This window comes from Rhipicephalus sanguineus, chromosome 11, assembly GCF_013339695.2.
Source record: "Rhipicephalus sanguineus isolate Rsan-2018 chromosome 11, BIME_Rsan_1.4, whole genome shotgun sequence".
NCBI classification, from domain to species: domain Eukaryota; kingdom Metazoa; phylum Arthropoda; class Arachnida; order Ixodida; family Ixodidae; genus Rhipicephalus; species Rhipicephalus sanguineus.
The window spans coordinates 82,873,142-82,884,146 of record NC_051186.1 but is presented as its reverse complement, the minus strand read 5'-3'; the positions used below and the strand labels follow the sequence as shown (position 1 = coordinate 82,884,146).

At 44.8% G+C, this 11,005-nt stretch overlaps 1 long non-coding RNA gene across 1 annotated transcript; it reads left to right on the top strand.

The window, feature by feature from the left end:
* The first annotated feature begins 6,812 nt into the window (after window positions 1–6,812).
* LOC125760412 (uncharacterized) lies at window positions 6,813–9,320 on the top strand. Its single transcript, XR_007417988.1, has 3 exons — window positions 6,813–7,238; window positions 7,723–7,835; window positions 8,969–9,320. It is a non-coding gene; the product is annotated as an uncharacterized LOC125760412 (long non-coding RNA).
* Window positions 9,321–11,005: the final 1,685 nt, after the last annotated feature.

Below are 11,005 nucleotides of genomic sequence, written 5' to 3'. Positions count from 1 at the left end.
GCGTCAAAAATATGCGTAACCTGAATCTGACGTTATTTCGAAAGTTAATCATGCGGAATTTAAGTATGCGCAAAAATTTCGAGCTGTGATTTTCAATACGACAGCGGTTTACGACGAGGTCCACCAAGACTTTCATGACGTATTTCCCACACGGAAATACGTCAGCAAAATGAAAGCGATCAGTCGGCAAAAAAAAAAGAACTTCCATTGACAGGAATCGAATCCACGACCTCTCGGTCCGCGAAGATGGCTGGCGGGCGTTTAACCCACTGCGCTACCGTCAAACACATAAAGGCCTCACAAACGCACCTTTTTCTTTCTTCTGCAGCGTAAGAAAACATATGCAGAAGTGCGATCATCTTAAACATTTTCATTCTCTAAAAAGTCAACAGTCCTTAATCAGGTTCTGGAGGGCGCCATCAACAGTATCATCGCAAATATATATTCACACAACGTTGCTGTGTGTTCTACTTGGAGAAGCCTTGGTTTCGTTTATAAGTTGCTCAAACGTCCGTGAATCACCTCAAGACTCGAGGGTCCAACATAAACACTCTTCATATATGTTACCAATGGACATCCGTTTTATTATCCTGGTTTACTCCAGTGATCGCTGTAAAAAAAATTCTGGAAAAGGAGCGGAAGAAATACTTATGAGTAGAGGTCGGATTTTTAGGCGTTATAAAGCTCGTTTTAGGCGCCAGAAATAGGCAGGGAAAACAACGCTTTAGGCTTCCAAAATCGTAAATATAGGCCCAAGAAATTTTCACAAAATGCAAATCATTTCAAACGAAGACTTACGCTACCTCTATCTACGACAGAAAAAAAAAAATGTTATTGCTTAAAATGGCAGAAAGGCGCCAACAGTTGAACATAGCCATGTAATTGTGCATTGTCCCTCGCGGTTCGCAGAACACGGTCTCTCCCGTGTTCTGCACGGCGGGTCAAGTCTCCGCTGTCGAATCAACGCACTCCTGGGTGTCTTTCCGGCGCGACAGAGAAGGGCAGAGCGGGAGCATATAGCCAGATTACTAGAAGACCAGAAGGGAGGAATGCCGGGTCGAATCGCGCAGAGGCAATTTTTCCCCTGGCAGTAGCCAGGAAGAGGGCCTGGAGGGTTCGGGGGGTTCAACACCCCCCTCCCGGAACTTTTCAGTTTTGCATGTGTATATTACACGCACGCTTACAAACGAACGCACGAACATACATAAAGTATGGTTGAACACCACCCCCCTTCCAAACAAAATTTCTGGCTACGCTACTGCAGTGAACACGTCACAAAGTAAATTACACACAAACCAAAGCCCCTGCACATCACATCTTTATTTCTTTTTTTTTTTTGCTATTCATTCTCCTTTCCGCTGACGGCTGTCCACTGTCTCGCATTCGGTAACCGCTTGCGCCAAGTCAGTGCTGCGGCGAATGCTCGCCGGCACGTCCGACTTCACTGCTGCTAGCGGTTGTTTCCGGGAGTTGGTTGAACAAGAGGACTAGGTTGAACCCCATAGGTCTGAACAATCACTGTGGCGCGGTAACATTAATAACGATCTTAAACTGCACCCGGGAACGAAACTTGAGGCTGCACAGTTTTAATATAAGCGCAAATTTTGAAAATAGGCATTTATAGGCATTATAAAAACACTATAAAAGCATTTCTTAACATCTAATCATGCTCATATATATCAAATTGGCGCGATAGGAGCGCAAGGAACAAAATAGGCATTTGCCTAAAATCTCCGTTCTGTAGTTATATGATATGGGACCTTGCTAAAATAATCAGGACCCATATCACAAAAATGTCTTCGGCTAGAACTGTTCGGAGGCAAAAATTTCGGCCAGTCCCGTCGTGCATATAATTAGTGAAGCCAAATGACCACCGGAAAGTAACACCTAAGAAATCAGAGCTTTATGACAGTGGTATACTCCGTAATTCTTGCTCTTTCTGCGACAGTAGTTCAACACATCTCGAAGCATCCACTGAATGCATAGCATTTCAACTAGGCAACTGTGCTTTCCGAAGTAGTATTATGGAATAATCAAATAAATGAAGCTGACAAAGCTCGCACTACGAGTACATTGGAGGACAGAACGCTTGATGGATGCTTCAGCTTCGTTTAACAGTGGAATGCGATAGCATGCATAATCGGACCCTGTTCTCACTGTCTTTCATTCGCCCGTCACGCTTCGCTTTTCGGTGGACGCCGCAACCACGCCCGGAGGAAAAGAAGGTATGTACTACGCTTTACATTGGCCGTTGTGAACTCTTCTAAAATGCATGCCTACTGCAGGCAGAGTTCCGAAGTGCCCACTATGCCATATTTCATTATTCCGGGAATTAGCGAAGTGCCCACTATGCTTCCTCAAGGCAATACGCGCACTGACACAGCGGTACACTTTGTTGATGCTGTGGCTGATAATGATGATCAATTGTGCCTGAGTGCCTTGAAATGGGTGGGCTTTTAAACCACCCACTCGTTGCACAATTTACACGATGCGACGCCTGGTTCAATTATGGTGTCCTGCAACGCAATATTACATTTCTTTCAAGCGGCTACTGTCGCAACATCAGCCTGTATAGTTTTTAACACCGGAACTGTTAAAGCCGGGCGTACTGTATAATCCATAGACTGGAAAAACCTTGCCGAGTGATGACGTCACTACGGGTCGCCATGGCAACCTATAGCTACACATGTAGCCGCGTTAAATGTTTGGGAAACGCATGGCTATGCTCGCTTGAGCTTGGATGCATGTTTAAAGTTGATCAATGTACAATCGACAGCCAATAAGTACTGATCGATAACCAATCAGTACACATTCACTTATGGAAATGCAGCGAAGCAACTACCTATGCTCGCTTGAGCTTGGATACAGGTTTAGTAAAGATCGACGGCCAATTGATACACAATCAATACTTATCGATGGTCACTCGATATGCAATCAATACTGATCGATAACCAATAAATACCCAATAATTCATAAAAATGACAAGAAACGCATGGCTATGATTGCTTGAGATTCGATGCACGTGTAATACCGATCAATAGCCAACCGATAACCAATAAATACTGTTCGATAGCCAATCAATAACGAATAATTCATAGAAAATTCCCCGACACGCATAGGTATGATCGTTTGACCTTGGATACATGTGGAATACCGATAGATCGCCAGTCGATAACCAATCCCTACTGATCAATAACTAATCGATGCCGATTACGACCTCGACGAAAGCAGATGAGCGCTACTTGGCCAATTTGTTCTTCATCGGGCCAATACGTACCGATCAATACGCAAAGCTAATGGAACACGATGCCGACAGAAAATGGCCATATACAGGGTGCTTACCTAAAAAACACCAAGTAATAAAAAAATAAAGGTAAGCGATATGAATCTCGAATTGGTGTAGTATTGTCCTGAGCCATATACAGCGCGTTAGGATATTTTTTTCCAATCTGCCAAGCTCGGCAATTAACAAAGATTACTTATTTAGGTCTAGCGAAATATTTTCAATACAAAAGTTGTAGCGCTTGTTGAGAAACTCTCCGGCTTAAAGGGACACTAAAGGCAAATATTAGGTCGACGTTGATTGTTAAAATAACGGTGCAGAAAGCTCGTAGTGCTATTTTGTGACAAGGAAGTGCTTTTTTTCCAAATAAAATCACGTTTTAGTGGTCCGCATTGCGTTAGCGCAGTTTAAATCACCCGCCTAAAAGCTATGTTTCTTACGTCACTGCCAGCGTGGTCACTGCTGCCGTGCCCAACGTTGCCCGCCTTTACTGCGCGGCGGCGTGCAATGCCGGCGTGCGCCATACAGGCATCCGGCAACATCCCATGCATGCGGCATTTTGTCGAAATTTCTCTCAGAGCGACTTTCACGAGAGCGCAAAACACACGCGGCAGTACGCGATACCGAAACTACCACTGAGACGCGACCGCGTGAGCGAAGCAGGGCGCCGGGCGAAGTGCAGTTCGGCGAAAACGGAACCGTTGAACCACGCGCGCCGTTCCCCATGGAAACGCCAATGAGGTTCTTTTTTCCATGAATCAAGCAAAAACGAACAAGCGGCATTTTATTACGTCTCTTGATGCACGGAAGGTTTTTTTTTTATTGCAGCTAGTTTGATTACGAGTGATTAATTGTAGTCGAACTATCTCATGTCATCGGGATCATTTCCAAAATGTGCCGATCGTGGCGCTCATCGTGTGATATATTTAGCCTAATTTCTCGGTAAGCAGGGCACTGCTGTTAATATTGCCGTTTTAGACGTTGTCATTATGCTATATGCTGATTATGCTATTTGCCTATCTTAACCTGATAGCGTTAAAGAGCTCGTTTCGCAGAAATTTCAGCGTCTGTGTCGGCGTCGATGTTGGCGTCCCCAGTTGTGAGCGAAAAATCATCATCATGTCCGTAACCGAAAAATTGAGAATGCTGCAAATAAAATATTTAGTAAAAAACTTCGGTTCGAGTGAATACCGAAACCAGACAGTCTGCGTGGAGAGCAGGTGTTCTACCACGAAGCTACGCTATTGCTTGAAACGGCTTTGGGAAAAAAACACCATACGAATGTCATGTAGTCAAAGGAGTCACCTTAACGAATGTAATATTGCGTGCAGAAGCGTAGAAACGTGCCAGGCGTCAAAACATGTGATTTGCGCAACGAGTGGGTGTTTTAGTGGCCCGTCCATTACAAAGCGTTCAGACATATTTAACCAGCATCACCTGCAAAAGCATCATCAAAGAAGAGCAGCTGCATAAGTTCGCGTCGTGCCTTACGGACGCGTAGGGGGGTCCTTCGTTGATTCCCAAAAGGAAAATTTATATTGTAGTGGGCACTTAACAAGTGTACTTGCAGCAGATATTCTAGGTTAGTTTGAAAGGACCAATGTCACGCGCGCAGTCGTTCGTTTCCCTACGCTACGGTTGAGGCACGCACCAAGAATCGAAGCTGGGCTAGCAACTGAGAAGGCGATGCGCACGGGGCCCGATTACGCTATCGCGTTTTACTCTTCAAGGCGAAGCTCAAGCATCCTCCAAGTTTTTTAGGAGCTTAGGCATGTTTTGTTTAGAAGCAAGACCATTAAAGCACATGACAATTAACTTCAGAAAGTTGAAAATCAGTTGCATGGTTTCGAGTTCGTCCGTGTCTCGCAAATAGCACCGTGCTTTACTTGAGAAATAAACGCACATTTCCATATATATATATATATATATATATATATATATTATATATATATATATATATATATATATATATATATATATATGTGTGTGTGTGTGTGTGTGTGTGTGTATTCATATGCCAGAGCTCTCCCAATGCAGCATCCACATATTTACGGAATGCTCAGCCAAAATATTTATTTGTGCATAGTTCTAAGGATTGTTTACGTTACCCGACCCTCGTATTTGAAGAAATTACGATAGCATTACGCCAATAAAGTGGCTGTTTACTTATTGTGGAATAGTGAAAACATGTCGCATTTTATTTTAACGTGGTCTCAGACAAAACTGCAACAAGCAAAAAAAAGACATGCGGACCAAACGCTTTCCGTTTATGTCCACCGATTGCTACGCAAAGTGTCTCCCGCGCAGGCTTATCGTAACGCTTGGCAGCCTGCCCACGCTTCGCTTTTAAAAAAATGATCATGTCTTCAACATGCCTGAAAGAAAAAAATTGGTACGCGTCAATAGCCTACATACCCCGCAAGGCTAGAACCGCCGGCAGCCTATACCACCCTCCTCCTCCTCAGGTACCACACAGTTTATAAAGGATCTTACAAAGAGTTCAACGTGTATAAACGGATTATGTACTACATTTTTACGTTCTGATAGACGTCGCTGGCAATACTTCCCATTAAGAGGCGGTGGTGGTCTATTTGTTCCACAGGGTAGGGATGTCATTTTTAAAACGCTCTTATCTGCGCCTAATTATGATCATACGCGCTTTCAGATAAAAAAAAAAAATGCCAGGCCTGCGCTGAAGCCGCAGCACAGTCACAGCGAAAGCTGGAAGAGCGGCGTTTCTAGAGCCCGGGGTGCTATTCTGGACATTGTCAAATTCCGCCATGTTGTCAAATTCCGCCATGTTGATGATTTGATTGGTCACGCGAAGTCGTTCGCATTGTGGCGCTGCAATAGCGTTACGACACAGGAATCCGCGATGACGTAACGTGCCAAAAAATAGTAAATTTTTTCCGAAGCAACGCTTCGCCGTACCCTGTCATGTAGAAATAAAGGTTTGGGTGAAACAACGAAACCGAAATATGGTACTGAGCCGTGCCTACGGTCAACTTGCGGTTTATCGAAACTACTGCTCGCTTGACGAAGAGCTGCCATGTCTGCAACACGATTGGACATTGCACTGATGGCGCCCATTGCGTCACAGGATCTCACTTTTTGTAGCGTCAATTGACGTTGCGTGACGTTGCATCCTGCCAAATTTGCAGCTTAAAATGTGAGAACGATGAAGTGCCCAAAATTGGCCGCCATATTGTTGTAAATTGAGTTGCTTGTTCGATGTGCAGCCTTACATACGTATGTGTAGATGTCATTCCGTGAGTTACTTTACAAGCATGTTTTCGGTTAGTAATATTATAAAGTGTTGTACATGAAGCTTGCTTGTTAAATAAAAGTTTATTGTTTAATTTGGCTTGTTCGAATTTGCGGTTCTCGCCGCAAGAGAACGCTAGATTAGCTAAGAAAAATGGCGCTGCCCTTTGTTGTGTAGTGGCTGGAGCTGCAGGAAGCATCGCGAGTACCGCGATGCTTTTGTGATGACCGATCAATTATTTCAACTGTGGTGCCGGCTGACGAAGGACACTGTGCGATGGCTGTGCGGGGAGCTTCGCCAGGACCTGGAGAGGCGGCGTACGGACACGAGAACAGCCCCGACCGTTGTTGTTGTTTTTGTTGAGCTACAAGTGCTTTGCGCCCTTCGCTTGTTCGCCACCGGCAGTTACCACGACGCGATCGCGAACAACGAGGACGTGGCGTCGAGTTAGTCCAGTGTGGGTCTCACGATTCATGCTGTCATGGAAGCGATCGTCGAGCGTCTCGGCAATGAGTGGATCGCACTCCCTGCCAAAAGGAAGGCTTTATCCACATAGATGCAAGATTTGAAGGCTGCGTTGAGGTGGTCGACGACACGTTCGTGTGCATAAGTGCGCCGTATGAAAAGGACGATGGCAACAAGGCTGCTTACTTTTGCCGCAAGAACTTTTACGCCCTCAGCGTCATGGTGGTGAGAACAAATTTCATCTTCTTCAATCTCGCGCATGCTGTTAGTAGAATGCAAAGGAGGAACGTGAAAGACAGCTTTTCGCCACTCTCCAGTATTTTAACATTTGCCGTGGCTCCAACTGCAGTGATAGAAAAGAACGCAGTAGTCGCGGTAAACGGAGTTTCCGTCACTATTTAGTTTTGACAGGGGTGACGTGACAACCTAAAAAGTTCATCGAGCTTCATATTTGATCGTGGCAGCTTTTAAGAAAAATAATGCATGAAAGGAAATCAAACGTGCTGATTGCGCTCTAATTTCATAAACGGTGATATGCACACATGCAGTAACTGCCACATATGAAATGAAAGATACAGCTGTCGAAGCTGCATTCCGAAAGCAACTCGAGAGAATTAAGTGCGTTGGACCACACAGTTACAGTTGTTCTGCATGTAGCTGGTTGTATTGCTGTTGCCGACTTCCGTACAATGCAAACAACACTCTGCAGGTATGTGACCAACCCTGCCGATGACTGCCCTCGCACTCGGGGCCCGTGCACGACGCCTTTATGTGGAAGACATCCACCGTGAGCCAGGACTGGGCAGTGGACGCCGTGGCCAGGTTGGTGAATAGCTGCTTGGTATGCAAGCGTGAGAATGCTTGTGTGGTGTCTAAGTGTAGCAAAAACATTATTCATGGTAATTTTATTACACGCTGCATGGTTCTTAACTACTCAAGTCTCTTTGTCCAAATTTCTGCCCCGTATGCTATTACTGGCAGCTACCTTAGTTGAACACTATCTACTTTAGTGGCACTCGTGTTCCCTTGAATGAAACTTCTCTCATGCACACATTTGAGAAAACAAGTCATACTGAGACCAGAGGCGGCACACAATAATCCGACTTGCTCTCAGTGTATAATTGCAACTTGTCTTTCTATGGTCATGGGAAAGACTACTAGTGCAATGAAAGGTCAAGCATGAAATAAACTTTCATGAAGAGATTGTATGATCCTTTATTATAAAGTGGTGAAATAATAAATAGTAAGCATGCGATGATACAGAAAATGCTACACTCTGAGGCTATGTTAAAAAAAGAATACATCAAATACAACTGCCATAGATGTTGTACATTCATAAATACATTTATGTGTAGAAAGGACAACTTGTGTAAAAAATACAAATAAGCAAGCACAGCCATGTGCTATATAGCAATAAAATAAGTCAACTGACAACTCAAAGGTATTTCAGTCATGGTTCATAAAAAGCACTAAAAAACAACTCAAACGGTTGCAAAAGAAACCTGCTCTCACTTTTCATTGACGGCCTAAGCACAAAAAAAAAACTAAGGGAAACCAAGCCTTGAGTGCGCTGACCGTCTGCAGCCGCACATCAGTCCCATGCAATCAAAAGAAAGCACAACACCCTTACCACCAAAGAAGATGCGCCTTCTGTCACTCGCCCCTTTTCTCTATGAAAGAAGTTAAGGGCTGCAGTTCAGTAGCTTCGTTGTCATTCCTCGTGACGAAGGAATTGAGTTGATAAAGCCATTTTTTCGTTGGAGCATTTCAAAAGCCGTAATTATGTAACCTAACCAGACAAGCAATTCTGTGAATATGTCTAGCTGTAAAAAAAAAGGAAAGCAGTGCATATCAGTGACACGATGTCTTCGAATAAGTTAAAAGAAGTGAGAAAGGAATAGTACATATTCATGTATACATTCATATTATGCTAATTGGAACACTGTCCTCCACAGGTGATAGTGCATACTCGCTTCAACCTTGGCTGCTTAACCCCATCCCTGGAGCACATCCTGCAGAATCCTCTGCTGCCCGATTCCACCGCACCCACTCTTCACTGCGGTGCGTCGTATAACTGTGCACTGGAGTCCTCAAGGCCCACTTTCGGTGCTTGCAGAGGTACAGAACACTGTACTATGACCCACTCTTCACGTCGAAGATCATCGCAGTTTGTGTCGTGCTTCACAACCTCGGTGTTTGGCAGCAGCTGCCTGAACCAGACGACATCCCTTGCACTGAAGAACTCGAATGAGAATATGCGGACCTTTACAACAACAATAGCGACGATACGGCTGCAGTAGACATGTACCAAGCGGGTAGGCAAAGGCAGGATCACGCTCTGTAGTGGTTCACAGCTGGGCACGACTCGATGTAATGGGGTTTACATTCCTGCGAGATGTGCACAGAAACGTGAAACACAAGAAGCTCTTGTATTGTATTCGATCCTATACCTATCCCCTGTACTTGTGTTCTTGCAGGAATTGTATTCTGACAAAAGCTTCATTGTGTTCGTTCATTGAGAGCATGCTAGTTGTACCAAGCAGTTAGGCAAAAGCATGCTCAGCTTCTGCCGCAAATCACAGCAGGACTAGTTTGTTGAGACCATAGTGACTCTGTAAACAGCCTGTGTTATTTTGCAGCAGTGCATGCAACATTGAATGCCATTCCAGAACATTGTTTTCAGCACTTTATTCACAATGAGAACCCATGTGATGACTGTATGAGTCTGGCAGGTGTGTACAAAAGCTCTATTCATGTAGTAGCCACTCGTACATGCAAGAGCACAAGCTTGCTGTGGTTGGTAATCTATGTAAACGCTTATAGGCACAAAACGAACCAGTACCGAAAGGGGCAATGTGGGCACAGCACTGTGAGCTACTTTCTGTCCTGGTTTCTCTGGTGGACTATAAAAGTTTACATGCAAGAGTAATACATGATATTTCAGAATGTATTGTGAGTCAATTGATCTTCTCTGTCAATTCATCATCCTTGCAATAATAAAGAGCAGTCAAGTTGTCTCATTGCTTACATCATTGTCTTATCATTCACTGCTGCCAACAACAACAAAGGATGCCTCTAATATTGTACCAGCCAGTTTTGAAACCAGCACATCTGCATAAAAGACATCTCTTTGAATGCAGTTTGTGCACTTCTTAGTGTTGCCAGTCCAATGTAGCATCAAGTGCATGAAATACTGCAATACCTCTTCTTTATCTGTGGCCATCATGCACTTCTTATCCGTATGTTGTAAGCAACGTGCAAGTACCTTCCACAGTTAACACCTTCGGAGGTGCATCACTTCTGTGGATTGAGATTCGCCTAGACTTTATCTTTCAGATTCAACTGATCGCGCGTACCGTGAGGTCCTGAAAGTTAACTCTTATTGCTTCTGCTTATGTATATTTAGATGATTGTAACTTTTACTGACAGTAGTCCTTACGCATCCTGAGCAAAACATATAGCACCATCTTAATGATCACGACAGTTCAGGAAGATACTTCGCGCATCGGAGACGTTATAAATAACTCAGCTGGCTGTTGGGCTAGTTGGCACATTACTTAAGATAAACTAGACGCGGAACAGCCACCGCAACAAAAAAGACAGAAGGAACAGAAGGGGCATTATTAATACTTGCAATGCTGTGCAGCTCCTTATCTCTATACTATCGGCAGCGCTTCTGGACGCCGCGGGCCCTGGGAACGAAGGGCCACCGCAGCCCAAGACGGGGTCGACGCGCATACTTGTAACGATGCGGGCGTCGTCCACCGAAACGTGCGTCGCCAAATCGAACGGCCCTCCGCCTGTTCTCCTGCAATAAGCATGTGCATAGCTGAAACGTCAACACCACCCGAGTGAAACGCAAGCTTACCTGACTGCACCGTCATTCCGCGCCTCGAGCTCGAGCTGCCGCCACTCCGGCGGCGGCCTGCTGCTGGGGCCCAGGCGGCAAAGGCGCTCTGTCATCGTCTGTCACGGCTCCCATCGTACCTCCG